Raw genomic sequence first — 12724 nt, forward strand, 5'->3', positions numbered from 1 at the left:
AATTGATGCAGAAAAAGCTTTTGATAATATCCAACATCCATTCATGATCAGAACACTTAAGAAAATTGGCATAGTAGGGACATTTGTCAAATTGATAGAGGCCATATACAGCAAACCCGCAGCCAATATCATAGTGAATGGAGTTAAATTGAAATCATTTCCACTCCAATCAGGAAGGAGGCAAGATTGCCCATTGTTTCCATTGCTCTTTAGCATTGCAATGGAAGTTTTAGCCATCGCAATTAGTGAAGAAAAGGCAATCAAGGGCATCCATATAGGTTCAGAAGAGATTAAACTTTGCCTCTTCACAGATGACATGATTTTATACCTGGAAAATACCAGGGATTCTACTACAAAACCTTAGAAGTGATCAAGGTATACAGCAGCATCTCAGGTTACAAAATCAACACTCATAAATCAGTAGCCTTTATATATACTAACAAAATTCAAGCTGAAAAAATAGTGAAGAACTCTATTCCGTTCACAGTAGTGCCATAGAAGATGAAATTTCTGGGAGTTTACCTATCAAAGGATGTGAAATAACTATTTTTTTATTTTTTTTTATTGAAGTGAAATAACTTTATAAAGAGAACTATGAAACTCTAAGAAAAGAAATAGCTGAAAATGTTAACAAATGGAAAAACATACCATTCTCATGGCTGGGAAGAATCAACATTGTTAAAATGTCCATACTACCCAAAGCAATATATAATTTTAATGCAATCCCTGTTAAATTTCCATTGTCATACTTTAAAGATCTAGAAAAAATAATACTTCATTTTATATGGAATCAGAAAACCTCGAATAGCCACGACATTACTCAGAAATAAAAACAAAGCAGGAGAAATCATGCTACCAGACATCAGACTATACTATAAATCCATAGTGATCAAACAGCATGCCATTAGCACACAAATAGACAGGTAGATGTATGGAACAGAATAGAAAGCCAACAGATGAATCCAACTACTTACCAGTACCTGATCTTTGACAAGCCAATTAAAAACATTGAGTGGTGAAAAGATTCCTTATTTAACAAACGGTGCTGGGTGAACTGGCTGGCAACCTGTAGAAGACTGAAACTGGATCCACACCTTTCACCACTAAATAAGATTGACTCTCACTAGATTAAAGATTTAAACTTAAGACATGAAACCATAAAAATACTAGAAGAAAGTGTAGAGAAAACACTTGAAGAAATCAGCCTGGGCAAAGATTTTTTGAGGTGGACACCCCAGGCAATTGAAGCAACATCAAAAATACACTACTGGGACCTCATCAAATTAAAAAGCTTCTGCACAGCCAAAAGCACAGTAAGTAAAGCAAGTAGACAGCCCTTAGAATGGGAGAAGATATTTGCTGGTTATGTTTCTGACAAAGGTTTAATAACCAGAATCCACAGAGAACTCAAACATATTAGCAAGGAAAAAAACAGTGATCCCCTCTCAGGGTGGGCAAGGGACTTGAAGAGAAATTTCTCTGAAGAAGGGAGGCATATGGCCTAAAAATATATGAAAAAATGCGCTTCATCCTTAGTCATCAGAGAAATGCAAATCAAAACTACTTTGAGGTACCACCTAACCCCAGTACGATTAGCCCATATCAGAAAATCCCAAAATCACAGATGCTGGCATATTTGTGGAAAAAAGGGAACTCTTCTACACTGCTGGTGGAATTGCAAAGTAATACGTTCCTTTTGGAAAGACATCTGGAGAACACTTAGAGAACTAAAAATAGACCTGCCATTTGATCCTATAATTCCTCCATTAGGTATATGTCCAGAAGTCCAAAAATCACACTACAATAAAGATATTTGTATCAGAATGTTTATTGCAGCCCAATTCATAATTGCTAGGTCATGGAAGAAGCCTAAGAGCCCATAGATCCACAAATGGATCAATAAATTGTGTTATATGTACACCATGGAATACTATGCAGCCCTAAAGAAAGATAGAGACTTTACCTACTTCATGTTTACATGGATGGAGTTGGAAAATGTTCTTCTTAGCAAAGTATCCCAAGAATGGAAGAAAAATTATCCAATGTACTCAGGCCTACTATGAAACTAATTTATAGCTTTCATAGGAAAGCTGCAACCCAATTTTAGCCCAGGAATATGGGGAGAGGAGAGAGGGAGGGAAGGGGAGGGAGGAGCATGGGTGTAGGGCGGGTGATTTGTGGGTTCATGCCTATGGTTCATCCTATAAGAGTACATGTGAATCTCTCTAAATGTAGAACATAAATGTCTTAACAGAATAACTAAGAAAAAGACACAAAGGCTATGTTAACAAGTTGGATTAAAGTATTTCAAATTGTATACAAAACAGTACACTGTACCCCATGATAGTATTAATGTACACTGCTATGATTTAATAAAAGAAATTTTTAAAAGGCCAATATTGTAAAAACAAAAAAAAAGCTTTTTATCTTGATCAAATCCCAGCTATTTATTTTTGGTGTTACTGAAATTGCTAGGGGGCAGTCTCTCTTATAAATTTCCCCCCCCCCAGGCCAATATCTTCAAGTTTTTTCCCCACACCCTCTTCTACAATTTTTTGTTGTTTCATATCTTAGGTTTAAATTTTTTACCCAATGAGAATCATTTTCTTGTCAATGGTGCGAGGTGCAGGTCCAATTTCAATCTTCCACATGTGGATACCCACATCTCCCAACACCATTTGTCAAATAAGAATTCTTTTCCCCAATGCATGTTTTTGTTAGGCTTAATCCTTTTTTTTTTTTTTTTTTTTTTTTTTTGAGACAGAGCCTCAAGCTGTCCCCCTGGGTAGAGTGCCATGGCATTACAGCTCACAGCAACCTCCAACTCCTGGGCTCAAGCGAGTCTCCTGCCTCCGCCTCCCAAGTAGCTGGGACCACAGGCGCCCGCCACAACTCCTGGCCATTTTTTGGTTGCAGCTGTCATTGTTATTTAGCAGGTCCGGGCTGGGGATTCGAACCCGCCACCTTAGGTGTACGTGGCTGGTGTCTTAGCCAGTTGAGCTATAGGCGCCGAGCCTTGTTAGGCTTATTAAACATTAAATGACCATATATGGTTGAGTCATCTCTAGATTCTCTATCCTATTCCATCTCTATTTTTGTGCTAGTACCATTGTTATTTTGATCACTGTAGCCTTGTAATATAACCTGAAATCTGGCAACATGATGACTCTAGATTTGTTTTTATTTCTAAGAACTAAATTTTCCATTTAGGGTTTTTTTCTGGTTCCATATGAATGGAAGTACTATTTTTTCACGTTCTTTAAATTATGACATTGGTGCTTTGATGGGGATTGCGTTAAATCTACACATTGCTTTGGGTAGTATGAACATTTTAACGATGTTGATTCTTCCCAGCCATGAGCATGGTATGTTCTTTCATTTCTTGACATCTGCTATTTCCTTTCTCAAAGTTTCATAATTCTCTTTATAGAGTTCTTTCACGTCTTTGTTAGATATATTTCTAGGTATTTCATCTTCTTTGGTGCTATTGTAAAAGGAATAGAGTCTTTCATTTTATTCTCGGTTTGAAGATTGTAGGCATATACGAAGGCTACTGATTTGTGGGTATTGATTTTGTATCCTGAGATGCTGCTATGTTTCTGGTAACTTCTAAGAACTTTGTAGTTGAGTCTCTGGGGTTTTCTAGGTATAAGATTGTGTCATCTGTGAAGAGGGAGAGTTTGGCCTACTCTGTCCCCATTTGGATTCCTTTGTTCTCCTTCTCTTACCTTCTCTTACCTGGATGGTTAGGACTTCCAACAGTATGTTAAATAGCAGTGGCGACAGTGGGCAGTTAAGACAGTGGCCGATTAAGGCAGTTGGTGAGTAAGGTGATTGGATAGTTCTCCTTGTCTAGTTGCAGATTTGAGTGGAAATGCTTTGAGTTTTATTCCTTTCAATATGATATCTGTTGTGGGTTTGCTGTAGATAGCCTCTATCAGCTTAAGGAATGTTCCACTTAAGCTTATTTTCTTGAGTGTTTTTATCATGAAAGGATGCTGGATATTGTCAAAAATACAGAATGCTTGATGAAGTTATGTCTTATCCTTGCACAGGGGCCATGCTAATCTTCTCTATATTCTTCCAATTTTAGTATATGTGCTGCCAAAGTGAGCACCCAGGTCTGAAAATTCATATTTTTAAATCACTGTGATAGAAAAAAAAAAAAAAAAAAACCAAGGAAGCCAATAGGCACAGGTAAAAAAATTCACTCTGTTTTTCGACAAACTCTGGGTTCAGTTTCATGCAAAGATTCTTGCTGCTTTAGCAGGAGCAACCTTCCCACACTTTGGGAAAATGAGCAGGGTCCAGAGGCTGCAACTGTCTTACTGGTGAGCCTCTGGAACCTGGGAGTGGGGGGTCCTCTAATTGGACAGATCTCCTATGCATGAATAAGTGCAAGTCAAGTAGGTTTTTGTTTTAAAGCGGAAAGATTTCAAGCTTGAAATGGTAAGAATCTAAACATCTGAGTGAATGAGGATATTAACTTTAGACTCTTGGCAGCTTGAAACATAGAAGATGTTTTTAAAATATGGTTTAGCTCTTTCTGCCCTGTGTGTATGTTTATTCTCAAGTTGAAAAGAATTTCAAACATGTGGGGATATGTGGGGAAACATGTGGTTAGGATAGCTTGACTTCTGTATCTGCTTGTGCACTTTATCTGTTGCTGTATTACACTCGAAGTATCACTTGACACTTCAATCATACATGAACAGGATGGCACTAGACCCATGGTCCCCAAATTGGGAGGACCTCACTTGCTAACTGGTCCCAAACTCAACTCTGTGCCCCCTCCCCTCGTGGTGGGCTACAGCTCTTTCAGGAAAACAGTGCGTGGCTCTGAAAAGAGCCTTTGGGTCTTAGTGCTCATGCATTCCTCCGACAGCTCACTTGCGGGTGTTGTGTCTGGTGAAGGCTTTGTTGGCCTTGGACACAGCATGTTTGCCAATGTGCAAGGACAGCCTCAGGCCCAGGGCGGACTGGATCTCTTTTGAGGTTATAGCTGAGCATGTGGTGTAGTAGTCCAAGTGGCAGGCCTCCTGGGTGATTCGCTCTAGGATGTTGTGATCAAATGAATCCATGATGTTCACATCCTCCATGTTGAAGCAGGTGTCAAAGCTGTCCCCTGCCTGGTTGGGGTGGCGACTGTGGGACCTTGGTTGATTCTGCCTCTTGCTTGACAATGTCTTGGCCTCTTGTGGCTCCTTGGCACCAAGGGAGGTGGTATCTGAAGACATGCCAGAGGAAGGCTCAGTCATGGCACAGATAGCTGCCGGGAAGCACAGAGAAAAGAAAATGGCGACTTTGAGCAGTTGGGCATCGTTATATACTCATGTTACTCAACGTCATTGGACAACTCGCCCTCTAATCAGCTGAAAAGTCGCGAGGGTAGCCTGTCAGAGAGTCTTAGGGACCCTTAAGGTGATTGGATAGTTCTCCTGGCATGTGAATCACATCTACCAATCACAGTGAGCATCTGCCGACCTGTGAGCTTCCTGTTGTCTGGATTGGAGAATGTGACCCATGATGCTCCATCAAGCAAAAGGTCACTGGAACACAAAAGTTCAAAATATAGGCAGAATGCCACAGCTCACCTTCCTATCCCGTCAGGACACTGCACACCACAAACCCCTCAATTCTGTGGAACACTACCTGCAACCTGCCTCCCAAATCAGCAGCATGCCACCCACCCAGATAGTACAAGTCATCCTGCTGTGGTGGGCTACAGCTCTTTCAGGACAGGTGCTGTAGCTGTGAGAAGAGACTTTGGGTTTGGTGCCCAAGTGGTCCTTTGTTTTTATTACTGAATATTGTCTTGGGTATACGTTTTCTTTTTTTTTTTTTTCCTGATTCCATACAAAATGAGAAATAGTTTTTCTAGTTCTTCAAAGTATGATGTGGCTATTTTTTTTTATTAAATCATAGCTGTGTACATTAATACAATCATGGAGTACAGTGTGGTGTTTTCATATACAATTTGAAATATTTTCATCAAACTGATTAACATAACCTTCATGTCATTTTCTTAGTTATTGTGTTAAGTCGTTTATATTCTACTTTCAGAAAGATTCACTTGTAACCTTGTAAGATAAACCATAGAGATGATCCCACCAATCACCCTCCCTCCACCCATCTACCCTCCTCCCCTTCCCTCCCCCATCCCCTACTCTTAAACTATAATTAGGTCATAGCTTTCATATGAAAGCTATAAACTAGTTTCTTTTATTCTCTAACCATGAAGAAGAATATTTTATTTTATTCTTTAATTAATAAATTAATTAATTTTTAATTAAATGATAGCTGTGTACATTAATGCAATCATGTGGTACAGTGTAGTGTTTTCTTTTACAATTTCAAATATTTTCATCAAACTGGTTAACATAACCTTTATGTCATTTTCTTAGTTATTGTGTTAAGACGTTTATATTCTACTCTTAGAAAGATTCACTTGTACCCTTGTAAGACAAACCATAGAAGTGATCCCTCCAATCACCCTCCCTCCACCCATACCTCCCTCCCCCCTCTCTCCCCCTCCCCATATTCTTAGGCTATAATTAGGTTATAGATTTCATATGACAGCTATAAATTAGTTTTATAATAGGGCTGTATACATTAGATACTTTTTCTTCCATTCTTGTGATACTTTGCTAAGAAGAACATTTTCCAGCTCCATCCATGTAAACATGAAGGAGGTAAAGTCTCTATCTTTCTTTAGGGATGCATAATATTCCATGGTGTACATGTACCACAATTTATTGATCCATTCATGGATTGATGGGCACTTGAGCTTCTTCCATGACCTAGCAATTATGAATTGGGCTCCAATAAATATCCTGATAAAAATATCTTTGTTGTAATGTGATTTTTGGTCTTCTGTGTATATACCTAATAAAGGAATTGTAGGATCAAATGGTAGGTCTATTTTTAGTTCCCTAAGTGTTCTCTAGACGTCTTTCCAAAAGGAACATATTAGTTTGCAATCTCACCAGCAGTGTAGAAGTGTTCCCTTTTCTCCACATCCACGCCAAAATCTCTCGTTTTGGGATTTTGTGATATGGGCTAATCTTACTGGAGTTAGGTGATATCTCAAAGTAGTTTTGATTTGCATTCCTCTGATGATTAAGGATGGTGAGAATTTTTTCATATATCTGTAGGCCATGTGCCGATCTTCTTTAGAGAAATTTCTCTTCAAGTCCCTTGCCTACCCTGAGATGGGATCACTCATTTTCTTCTTGCTAATACATTTAAGTTCTCTATGGATTCTGGTTATTAAACCATTGTCAGAGACATAACCAGCAAATATTTTGTCCCACTGCGAGGGCTGTCTGCTTGGTTTACTTACTGTGTTCTTGGCTGTGCAGAAGAGTTTTAGTTTGATCAGGTCCCAGTAGTATATTTTTGATGTTGCTTCAATTGCCTGAGGGGTCCGCTTCATAAAATTTTCACCCAGGCTGATTCCTTCAAGTGTTTTCCCTACACTTTCTTGTAGTAGTTTTATATTTTTATGTCTTAAGTTTAAATCTTTAATCCAGTGAGAATCTATCTTAGTTAATGGTGAAAGGTGTGGGTCGGGTTTCAGTCTTCTACAGGTAGCCAATCAGTTCACCCAGCACCATTTGTTAAATAGGGAATCTTTTTGCCACTCAATGTTTTTAATTGGCTTGTCAAAGATCAATTACCTGGATTCATCTCTTGGCTCTCTATTCTGTTCCAACATCTACTTGTCTGTTTTTGTACCTTTTGATCACTATTGATTTATAGTGTAGTCTGAGGTCTGATAGCATGATTCCTCCTGCTTTGTTTTTATTTCTGAGTAACATCATGGCTATTCGAGGTTTTTTTCTGATTCCATATAAAATGAAGTATTATTTTTTCAAGATCTTTAAACTATGACTGTGGAGCTTCAATAGGGATTGAATTAAAATTGTATATTGCGCCTCAGTAGTATGGACATTTTAACAATGTTGATTCTTCCCAGCCATAAGCATGATATGTTTTTCCATTTATTAATATTTTCAGCTATTTCTTTTCTTAGAGTTTCGTAGTTCTTTTTATAGAGATCTTTCACATCCTTTGTTAGGTAAACTCCCAAATATTTCATATTCTTTGGCACCACTGTGAACAGGATAGAGTCCTTGACTGTCTTTTCAGCTTGGCTACTGTTGGTATATATAAAGGCTACCAATTTATGAGTATTTGTTTTGTAACCTGAGATGCTGCTGTGTTCCTTGATCACTTGTAAGAGTTTTGTTGTAGAATCCTTGGTGTTTTCCAGGTATACAATCATATCATCTGCAAAAAGTGAAAGTTTAATCTCTTCTGACCCTATGTGGATACCCTTGATTGTTTTTTCTTCCCTGATTGTGATGGCTAAAACTTCTATTACAATGTTAAAGAGCAATGGAGACAATGGGCAAGCTTGCCTGGTTCCTGATCTGAGTGGAAATGATTTCAACTTAACTCCATTCAATATGATATTGGCTGTGGGTTTGCTGTAGATGGCCTCTATTAGTTTAAGAAATGTCCCTTCTATACCTATTTTCTTAAGTGTTCTGATCATGAATGGATGCTGGATATTATCAAAAGCTTTTTCTGCATCAATTGAGAGGATCATGTGGTCTTTGTTTTTGATTTGTGTATGTGGTGTATTATATTTATAGATTTACATATATTGAACCATTCTTGAGAATCTGAGATAAAACCCACTTTGTCATGGTGTATAATTTGTGTGATGTGTTGCTGGATTGTGTTTGCTAGGATATTATTAAATATTTTTGCATCAATATTCATTAGAGATATTGTCCTGTAATTTTCTTTTCTTGTTAGATATTTCCTTGATTTTAGGATCAAGGTGATGTTCACTTCATACATTGTGTTGGGTGGTATCCCTTCTTTTTCTATATTTTGGATGTAGTTGAGTAATATAGGTACTAGTTCCTCTTTAAAGGTTTGATAGAATTCTGATGTGAAGCCATTTGGTCCCGGGCTTTTCTTTTTAGGGAGATTTTGTATAGTTGATTCTATTTCAGAACTAGATATAGACATTTTCAACATTTCCACTTCTTCCTGAGTAAATCTAGGAAGATGGTGTGATTCCAAATATTGGTCAATTTCCTTCACATTTTCATATTTCTGAGAATAGAGTTTTTTGTAATATTCATTAAGTATTTTTTGAGTTTCTGCAAAGTCTGTGGTTATCTCACTTCTGTCATTTCTGATTGATGAAATTAGAGACTTTTCTTCTATTTCTTGTTAGGTTAGCCTAAGTTTTATCAATTTTATTGACCTTTTCAAAAAAAAACTTTTTGATTCATTGATCTATTGTATAATTCTTTGGTTTTCAATTTTGTTTAATTCGGCTCTAATTTTGCTTATTTCTTTCCTTTTGCTGGGTTTGGGGTTAGAATATTCTTCCTTTTCCAGTTGCTTGAGGTGTCCCATTAAGTTGTTAACTTCCTCTCTTTTTGTTCTCCTGAGGAAGGCTTGTAGTGCTATACATTTACCTCTTAGTACTGCCTATCTAGTATCCCAAAGGATCTGGTAGTTCATGTTTTCATTATTGTTTTGCTCCAAAAATTTGGTAATTTCTTTCTTAATGTCATCAATGACCCAGCTATCATTTAACATAAGATTATTTAAATTCCATGTCTTTGTGTGAGATTGCAGATTCTTGTTGTTACCGAGTTCAACTTTTATTCCATGATGGTCCAAGAAGACACAAGGGATAATATCTATTTTTTAAAATTTGCTGAGGTTAGCCTTGTGACCTAACATGTGATCAATTTTGGAGGATATTTCTTGTGCTGATGAGAAAAATGTGTATTAAATTTTGTTAGGATGAAATGTTCTGTATATGTCTGTTAAATTCAATTGTTGGATGGTTTAAGTCTAAAATTTCTTTGCTTAGTCACTTGTTGGAGTATCTATCCAACACAGCTAAAGGGGTGTTGAAATCTCCAGCATTATTGTGCTGGAGGTAATCAGTAGCTCATTTCAGTTAGTCTTTCTTATAAATTAATGAACATTCAGGTTGGGTGCATAAATATTAATAATTGAAATCTCATGATGTTGAGTGTTTTCCTTAAGAAATATGAAGTGACCATCCTTGTCTTTCCTTACTTTTGTTGGTTTAAAGACTATTGTATCTGTGAATAAAATTGACACTCCTGCTTTTTTCTGTTTGCCATTTGCCTGAATTATATATGACCATCCCTTCACCCTAAGTCAATATTTATCTTTTAAGGTAAGGTGAGATTCTTGTATGCAACAGATATCTGGCCTGAGTATTTTTATCCAGTCAGCCAGCCTGTGCCTCTTTATAGGGCAGTTTAAGCCATTCACATTGATTGAAAATAGTAATAAGCCTGGTATTCTTTTGTGTGTCAATTTTTTCGAAGATCCAGAGGACATTTTTAATGCTTTCACCACTGTGAAAGTTGAGTTTTGATCAGAATTTTTCTGGATAATTTTACTTGGGTGGTAAAGTGTTATGGTGGTCATTGCGGAAGATGGGCCTGAGAATATTCTGGAGAGCTGGTTTAGGTATTGCAAATTTCTTCAGCATGTGAATGTCATTAAAGTCTTTAATTTCTCCATCATAAATGAAACTCAGTTTATCTGGATACAGGATCCTGGGTTGAAAGTTATTTTGTTTTAAGAGATTAAATGTTGATGACTACCCTTTTCTGGCCTGAAAGTTTTCGGCAGAGAGATCTGCAGTCATTCTAATATTCTTCCCCTTGTAGGTTATGGTTTTCTTATGTCTGGCTGCTTGTAGAATTTTCTCCTTCATAGTAAGTTTGGCAAAATTAATGATAATGTGCCCCAGAAATGTCTTATTTGGATTGAGTTGTGCTGGGGTTCTGAAGTTGTCTGCTATCTGGATTTCAGAATCTATTGGCATGTCTGGGAAATTCTCCTTCATTATCTCATGAAGTAGAACCTCTGTGCCATTCAAAGCAACCTCATCACCTTTGGGAATTTCTATGAGGTGAATATTAGTTTTCTTCAAATTATCCCAGAGCTCCCTGAGGGAATGATCCATTTTTACTCTCCACACTTGATCTTAGCCAAAAGGCTGAGAAACGATTTTACTCTCCACTTTTCTTCTTCTTTGAGTGTTTGGGAATGTTCAAAGGCTTTGTCTTTGATGGTGAAAATCCTGTCTTCTGTCTGCTCCTTTCTGTTACTGAGGGATGCTATTATATTTCTCGTATCTTGGTAGGCTGCAACTTCTTTTTCAATGTGTCTAAATATTTGTTGATTTTGTCTTTAAATTCATTGAATTCTTGAGACATCTTTTAAATTATTTCTAAGATTTCTAATTCTAACTTTACTTCCATTCTGTTAATCTTGTTTGCAATCCAAATTCTAAATTTGATTTCTAACATCTCAATCATCTGTTTGTGAATTGGGTCCTCTGGTTTGGCTGATTTGTCATTCCTTGGGGGAGTTGAGCTGTTCTTATTATTCATGTTGCCAGAATTTTTCCTCTGATTCCACCTCATGGTTGTTTTTCACTGTTTAGCTAGATGACTTGGTAAGGTGAAATTGGATTTCAGACTTCTGGAGTTGTGATTGACCAGCCCTTCACCAAAGAGCTGAGACTGGTGACTGCAGCTTTTCCTCTACAACTTTGCAAAGGATCTGAGCAATACTGCAGTCTGTGACTCTAGAGGCCTGCTTGCTATAGAGAGGGTGGTGGGTCTGTCTTGAGTTAGCTGGTCTCTGTCCAAATCTAGTGAATCAGTAACTCTGAGTTGCCATCTCAGTTTTGGAGAAATACCAGCAACTAAGACAACCTGTCCCCCATAGGTAATACCTGGAAGAGGAAAGTCAAACCCTCCCACAACAACAGAACCAGGACACCACCTTGGAGGGTCCTTGGTTAATTTGCCCAGTTCAAGAGTTCCAAACCTATTGACTCAATCAGTACCCACTCTCTAGTTGGAAAACTCAAAAGGTCCCCAGCAACTACATAATAGGAGTATACTGGTAGCTCAACTATGGCTCACTCTGGTGCTCTGAGGTGTCAGAAAGTCCCATCTAGTAGAAGTTTTGGAGCAAGGGGGCTGTTGCCTTTTTCCCTGCTTTGCTCACCCTTCACTGCTGGACTTCGGTAACCCCAGTCTCTGGTAACCCCACCACCAGTCTCTGTTAACCCAGACTCTGTGGCCCAGTTCTGTCCACTAAGTGAGTGCGCCAGGGCTTTGTGTCTGCCAAAGTCAAAGTAAAGTCAATGCCTCCTCCACTCAGTTACCACTCTTTGTCACCAGCCAGTAGAGGGAGCTGAAGCATGTCTGCCTAAGGCACTCAATGGCAGCTGTAGAACCTTCCACCTTCACTCAATCTAAACCTGAGGATATCCAGACAGTAAAAGAGTTTCTCCCTCAACCGCCTTTGTCACTGCTGTTCTGTAGCTCTGGTATCACTATAGGCTAAGGTCTGGTTCCGTATGGCAGACCACAGAGTTGGGGAGGTGACTCTCCAAAATTATACCCCAGGAGGGACACTGTATTAGTGTGGATATTGGGTGGGAGGTGTCTCCAGTTGGGTTCCTGTACCTTAGCAAATCCTGAGTTTCCACCATAACACAGAGATCCAATCCTCTGTCTGCTGCAGAGATACACTTTCTCAGAGCCTGGCTAGACACTTTTCCCTCTACATCTTTCTGTACTATTACTGGATTCTCTAATACAACAAAGCTGAACTGTCTCCATTTATG

At 38.2% G+C, this 12724-nt stretch overlaps 1 non-coding gene across 1 annotated transcript; it reads right to left on the reverse strand.

The window, feature by feature from the left end:
• Positions 1 to 4010: 4010 nt before the first annotated feature.
• Positions 4011 to 4117, reverse strand: LOC111722793. Its single transcript, XR_002771460.1, has one exon. It is a non-coding gene; the product is annotated as a U6 spliceosomal RNA (small nuclear RNA).
• Positions 4118 to 12724: the final 8607 nt, after the last annotated feature.

The sequence above is a fragment of the Otolemur garnettii genome, unplaced genomic scaffold (genome assembly GCF_000181295.1).
Source record: "Otolemur garnettii isolate 467f Iridium unplaced genomic scaffold, OtoGar3 scaffold00384, whole genome shotgun sequence".
NCBI lineage: Eukaryota > Metazoa > Chordata > Mammalia > Primates > Galagidae > Otolemur > Otolemur garnettii.